The sequence below is a fragment of the Papaver somniferum genome, chromosome 3, assembly GCF_003573695.1.
Source record: "Papaver somniferum cultivar HN1 chromosome 3, ASM357369v1, whole genome shotgun sequence".
Taxonomy (NCBI): Eukaryota; Viridiplantae; Streptophyta; class Magnoliopsida; order Ranunculales; family Papaveraceae; genus Papaver; species Papaver somniferum.
Window position 1 is genome coordinate 34,733,097 of NC_039360.1, and position 7,481 is coordinate 34,740,577.

At 37.0% G+C, this 7,481-nt stretch overlaps 1 pseudogene; it reads right to left on the reverse strand.

Annotated features, from left to right (window-relative positions):
• Nucleotides 1-5,323: 5,323 nt before the first annotated feature.
• LOC113362406 lies at nucleotides 5,324-5,423 on the reverse strand (annotated as a pseudogene).
• Between the last annotated feature and the right edge of the window lie 2,058 nt (nucleotides 5,424-7,481).

A 7,481-nucleotide genomic window follows, 5' to 3' on the forward strand; every position in this document is an offset into this window, starting at 1 on the left:
AAGGAGTACTCACAGGTTTACAGTCAAAATAGTTGTACTTCTTTAAAATCTTTTCAATATAATGAGACTGATCCAAAGAAATACCATCATTAGTCCTACTAATCTTAATTCCCAACCAAATCTTTCATTTCAAAGTTAGTCTTAAGCATATTTTTAGTTTCTTCAACCACAAACAAGTTTGAACCAAAAATCAACAAATCATCCACATACAAACAAATCATGATGCATGCATTTTTTTTCAAATTTACAATATATGCATTTTTCAAATTCATTAATTCTGAAACCATGTGAAATCATCAAATTATCAAAATTTTCATGCCATTGCTTAGGAGCTTGTTTCAGACCATACAGTGAGTTATCTAACTTACACACTTTATGTTCTTGGTCAGGAACAACAAAACCCTTCAGGTTGTTCCATGTAAATTTCTTCTTCAAATTCACCATTCAAAAAAGCTGTTTTAACATCCATTTGATGAACAATAAGATTATGCACAGCAGCAATAGCAATCAAAACACGAATAGAAGTCAGCCTTGTAACAGGAGAATAAGTATCAAAGAAATCTACATCTTCTCTTTGTCTAAATTCTTTAGCTACCAACCTAGCTTTGTGTTTGTCTACTGAACCATCAGGGTTCAACTTCCTTTTAAGTACCCATTTACAAACTATTGCTTTGCAACTTGGGGGTAAATCTGCTAGGTGCCAAAAACCGGACTCAGGTGAATTAAGTGCCTCTTGAAGACTACAAGAGTCTTCCTCTAGGGTATAAACTTCAAAGTCAGAACCATAGTCTGTCGCAATCCTATTCCTCTTGCTACGCCTAGGTTCAATTTCGGCGACTCTACTTTCTGCAGTTCTAGGTTCTTCTATTCTAAGTTCAGAACTTGTACTAGGTAGAGAACCCCCACTATTTCTAGATTTAAAAGGAAATCTATATTTTAAAAATCAGCATCAATAGATTCAATAATAACTTTATTATTAAGATCAAAAAATCTATAAGCTTTAATGGGAATTGAACTCTATGATCTCGAATTTCCCGTTGTTCCTCAGTAGCTCCACAAGTACCGGCGGAGGACCAAGAAACCACCCGACCCCGTACATATGTAACCGTTAGAATGGCTGTTTTGAGCATACCCAACAAAAACACATTCATAAGATTTACTAGATAGCTTTGATCTTTTAGGATCAGGAATACGAACATAAGCCAAACAACCCCATACTTTAAAATAAGATACCTTTGGTTTTCTGTTTTTTCATAGTTCAATACGGTGAAATTTTAGTTTTTGAATTTGTAACACGATTCAAGACATAACAAACAGTCAACAAAATTTCTCCCCACCAATGGGGGGCATCACCAGAACTCAAAAAACATGCAGTCACAAGAGTAGTAAAAGTACGATTCTTTCTTCAGCTTTTGCATTCATTTCAGGGTTATAAGGTGCATTTTTTTCATGTATAATTCGAGAAGATTCATAAATTTCAGTGAATGGTTTAGAATCATATTCAATTCCCATATCACTACGAAATCTCTTAATTTTCCTACCAAATTGATTTTCAACTTCAGCAATAAAAACCTTAAATTTTTCAATAGCTTCATTCTTATGACTTAGCAAGTAAACATAGGTATAATTAGAATAATCATCAATAAAAATCATGACATATCTTTTTCCATTTCTAGTTAATATACCTTCATATTCACACAAATCAGAATCACTAACTCTAAAGGCTCGGATTCTCTAACAACAGATTTATGGGAACTCTTGGTTATTTTTGCTTCACTACAAGATTCACACTTTTCAAAGTCATGCATGGATAGTTTTGGAATAAAACCTTGTTTGCTCATGGTATCTACTGATCTACTGTTCACATGACAAAGTCTAGCATGCCAAACATTAAAAGTACACACCATATAAGAAGAAGATGCAATTTTATTCATTTCAACATTAAGATTAAACTTCCATCAGCAGCATAACCTTTTCCTACAAACACTATGTTTTTAGTAATTGTGTAAACATCAGATCTAATAGTTTGATACAACCCAGCCTTGTTGAGAAGAAAGTCGGAAACAAGATTCTTTCTCATTTCTGGAGTGTGGAGGACATCTTTCTGCATAATTGTCTTCTCAGAAGTAAACTTCAGTTCTACCGTACCAGAACCTTTCACAATAGTGGTATGTGAGTCTCCCAACAACACTTTCTTATCCTTGATTTATGCATAGCTCTTAAATAGGGACCTATAAAAACAACAATGGCGCGAAGCACTGATAGACACATTTTTGTGTCTGATTTGTCTCGATTCTATATATTGTTAGGGCTCATTTTTTTACTTATTATGGTGTTTTATTTATTCGTAGGTATTTTTGGCCAATAAACATTTTTGGAAAAAATTGGCTCGAAAAGTTGTCCGAAAGCACCCGGAGGACATTTGTTATTCGGGCGCTCACTTTGGATAAGGGGTAACCCAATTACTAAGGGGAATCCCGTTTCCAGGCAGTTGCTAATCGCACCCCTACTCTGGATAAGGGGAAACCATCTTCAACATTCAAAAACCAGGATTTTGGCGGGAAACTAGTGCAGTTAAAGAACAGTTTTGGCAATCGTGATTTGAAAGAGTTTGAGGTCGATTAAACCTCTGATTTTCATAGGATAGACTCCTTATGGGTCTAGGAATCTGATATGGGTGTTTAAATCGATTAGACGGGCTCAATCGACGGATTTTTCTCATAACAGAAAATATGGAAAGTCACGTGTGTGAAGAGTTTAGAATAAAAAGGAAAGCTCAGAAACGCGTAGAAATCCTAAAACAAGAAATTGCTGCAACTTGGCCGTGAAGAGAAGGAAAGAGATTTTTGAAGAATTGGGAGAGATTTAATCGGTGGTGTCGAGAGTTTGGGAACCTAAGGAGAGCCAGAGAAGAAGAAATCAGAGCTTTACCAAATTCTGTTTCTGCTGCTGCTGCTGCTGAAGAAGAAGAACGCGAAGAACATTGACGCTCGGTAAACAGTCGCAGAACAGTTTCGTTGTTTAACAGCTGAAGAACATTAAGCTGTCCAGGGCAGTCTTATTCTGGGGTCTTAAAATCAGCGACAAAGCAACAGTTTTTCTGTAACAGTTCCATTGTAACAGCTGTTTTGCAACACCAATACACTGTTGCAAACAGTCTGTGTTATTATTTTTCACTCTTTTAATCATCTTTTGAGCAACAAACACATATTTTGAGATCATGATTAATATGAGGAGCTAAACCCCATTGCTGAGGCGATAGAGGAATCTATTTTTCCAACAAAAAGTGGTATATTCTATTTTATCTTTTTATTTGCAATAATTATATGATTATTTGCCTTGAACTATTATTGAATATGATTTTTATTTGAGTGATTGTGATCTATTTTGATGGAGTATGCTTAGTTTTAAGACTTTTGATGCTTCATACTTGGTATTTACAATTATTACTTTTGAAAATCTACTTGTTGCAATATTTTAGAATCAAATTAAACAAGAAAATTGCATAAATATAAGTATTGGTTTAATCACTTTGAACTTGGAAAATAGTGGAATCTTAGCCTCAGTGTTTCTTTTAGTATTGATATCATCTTTGATTGAGTTTGCTATAATTTTTAGTGAGTTTTCTATTTTAATATTAGAATTTAAGTCTAATTAATATCCTTCACAAGTCTGAGAATCGAACCACTTTTACCACTATCTACAAATCACATCAATTTTTGGCGCCGCCGACGCGGACTTGTTTTTAGGGTTTTAGATTTATTTTATTTTTTTTATTTTATTTTTATTTATTTTTATTATTCTTGTTTTTTGTTTTTGGGTATTTATCTTGTGTCTACAGGTTCTGGATCATAAAGAAAATTGAGCCAAGGAGTTTGGTGATTTCATAAAGACTTGGAGCTAAAGATTAAAGCAAAAAGAACAGAAAAGAAGACAATTTTATTTAGGGTTTGTTTTTTTTATTTAAAAAAAAAACTGTATTAGGGTTTATTATTTTGTAATTTTTCTTTATTTTTTTGGACTTTTGGACTTTGGGACATTTTTTTTATTACCCTACGGAAGGGTACTTTAAATATAAACTGTTTGCAGAGAAGGAGGACAATTACGATATTGTCTCTGCACCTTGGGTTCGTACACTAGACATCGGAGTCAGTGGCCCGAGTCGACTACAACCGATTCATCCCCCGTCTGGAACGGGAGGTAAGATTCTAAACACTCGCGAATCCCCTGTCAGCGAGTTACTGGACTCCTTCGTATGCATATATGTTGAGGACTGAATACGGACATTTATTTTTCTAGTAAAGGGCAAGGCCTGGCCATACAAGATAAGGGTTCGGATTTCATCACCGTTCTCTTCTTGCCCGCTTTAGGAACACGTAACCTACGCGAACCTAAGCCTAAAATTTTGACTAGAACGAGACCGATAGGGTAACGAGCTTAACAGGAAAGTCATTCGAAAAATATTGGTTACTCTTTTAAGCATACTTCGAAGTTCTTGACGGTTTCTGTAAGTTGAATGCGTGACTGCGCCGCCTTGTAATACCGGTGAGGCCTTGGGTATCAAAGCTCCACCGAGCTTCCCTCGCCTCTATTCAACTTACGTTAACTCGGATTGATTCCAGAGGGGTTTGCTTAAATTGTAACGAATTCCCGTTCGAAGGATTAGAAGCTGGTCTAGAAACAATCTAAGTGGAGCCATCATGCTTTTTGTTTGCTAGAAATCAATAGGTTTGATTTGGTTGAGTCGGCCTTGATCTGTGTTTGCTTACCCTTCCAATTTAGAAAATTCTATTGTATGCCTGAACGTAAAAGAGACGCACTAGGTAGATTTGTTAAAGAGAAACCTAGTAGTTCGAAGCGTCTCGATTACCTTAATCTAGAAAGTCCGGCTTTTGAAGAGTCTGTTTTTGAACGTTCTTTGACTGAGGAGAGAATCCTGTTGCTCCGATAGCGCCAGAAATGGCAACTTTGAAAGCTTTGTTGAATCCAACTAGGACTACCCGTCCTTCGTGTATTAAGTTAGCTGAAACGGAGGCACCCTATGAACTGAAACCTGGGACCTTACAGATGCTCCCAATCTTTTTAGGGAAAGAAAATGAAAACCCTTATTACCATGTTAGGGATTTTGAGGAAATTTGTAGTACTCTAAGAATTAGAGGCTTAGATGATGATGCTTTGAAACTTAGGTTATTCCCATTTTCCCTGAAAGATAAGGCCAAGTCGTGGTTGTATAGTTTGGACTCCGAGTCAATTGAGACATATGAACAACTTACATCTGCCTTTTTCAATAAGTTTTTCCCTAGGCACAAAACATCGTCTATTAGGACGCAAATATGCACATTTTCACAACAAGAGGGAGAATCTTTATATAGGTATTTGGAAAGGTTCAATGATTTATTATCCCAGTGTCCTCATCATGGTTTAGAAAAGGTTAGGCTAGTTCAGATCCTTTATGAGGGTTTAGATTATTCCACAACGACCATGGTTGAGTCTCTATGCACTGGTGGATTTGAAAACCAAACTGTTGATGCGGCGATGGAATTTTTTAATGAAATCGCCGAAAAAACCCAGCAATGGGAAAATAGTAGGGCACCCCAGAAAACAATTCTTTTAAGTAGAGGAAACGTTAATAGGGTAGAAGGAGGCTATGAATCAGATGCCAAAATTGCTGCTATAAAAAGGTTAGAAGCCTTAGAAGTGGGCCAGACTAGTGGTAGAGTGGAGCCTTTTTGGGAAGGCCAGAATATTGAAGAGCAGGCCAATGCTCTTTATAATAACACTAGATTTGATAACCGTCAAAAGATTGACCCATATTCAGAAACCTATAATCCTGGTTGGAGAAACCATCCGAACCTTTCGTGGTCTAAGGGCCAAAGTCAAGGTCAGTTTAGTAATTCTAATGCTCCCCCAGGTTTTGGCTATACTAAGAATCCTTCAGGACTAGCTCAGTTTCAGAATCAGTCAGATAAGAAAATCCTAAGTTTAGAGGAATCTCTCGCCTTGTTAACTCAGCAAACTGCAAAATTCCAGTTATCCGTAGAACAGAGTCTACAAGCTAGTAACAGGATAGGACAAGAAAATAGTCAGGCTATTTCCGAGTTAAAAACCCAGGTTGGTCTGATAAGTGATTCTTTGAGAGAAAAAGGTAAGTTTCCTAGTCAAACACAACCCAACCCTAGAGGAGTTCATGAATTAGGTGCAAAACCATCGAATCAATTGAATGCTGTTAGAACCCTTAGAAGTGGTAGAGTTGTAGACAATAAGGTAACCATGCCCGATAGTGAACATACTGTAGTTCACCCCTCAGGATCTCACCTCTCAGGACCAGTAGCTGAAGAGACTGATAAAGTTTCTGATGATGTGAATTCGGTTCCTGAAAGGTCTGATTTTAGGCCTAGAGCCCCATTTCCTCAGCTATTAGTACCAACAAAGAAGGAATCGAACTTTAATGACATAGTGGAGGTTTTTAAGCAAGTTACCATAAACCTTCCCTTATTAGATGCAATTAGGCAAATTCCTGCTTATGCCAAGTTCCTTAAGGATATGTGTACGCGAAAGCGAAAACTTAGCGTCCATAAGAAAGCCTTTTTAGCTAGTCACGTAAGTTCAATCATTCAGAACACCACAACTCCAAAGTACAAAGACCCAGGTTCTCCTACCATTGCTTGCACAATAGGTAACTTCCGGGTAGAAAAACTTTACTTGACTTTAGGAGCCAGTGTGAACTTACTGCCATTCCATATATACTTACAGCTAGGACTTGGTGAAATGAAACCTACTCAGATGACACTGCAGTTAGCTGATAGGTCTGTTAAAATCCCTCGAGGTGTTATCGAGGATGTTCTTATTGAGGTCGACAAGTTAATTTATCCAGTGGATTTCGTGGTCCTAGATACCCAACCTGTCCCTGACCCAGAGAACCAAATACCTGTGATTTTAGGTCGCCCATTTTTAGCTACATCTAATGCGATCATTAACTGTCTAAATGGTGTTATGAGTTTATATTTTGGCAATATGACTATGGAGATGAACATTTTTAATGTCAGTAAGCAACCTCATGAGCTAGATGACACATGTGTTGAGGAGGTGAACATGATAGAAGCCTTAGTTCAGGAGTCATTACCAAACATCTTGTCTGAAGACCCATTAGGAAGTTGTCTATCCCATTTTGGTTTAGATTTTGATGACGATAGCACTATTGAACAGGTGCATGCTCTATTAGATTCTACCCCTGTGTTAGACACTGATAGATGGAAATCTAGGTTCGAACCGTTACCAGTTTCTGAGACTACCCTAATTCCTTCTTTAGAAGAGCCCCCAAAGTTGTACCTTAAACCACTACCCTATACTCTAAAATATGTGTTTTTAGGCCCATCTGAGACTTTACCTGTGATTGTAGCTTCCAATTTGGATAGTGATCAGGAAAGTAGGCTAGTAAATGTACTTCAAGAAAATAAGGAAGCTTTAGGGTGGACTATAGC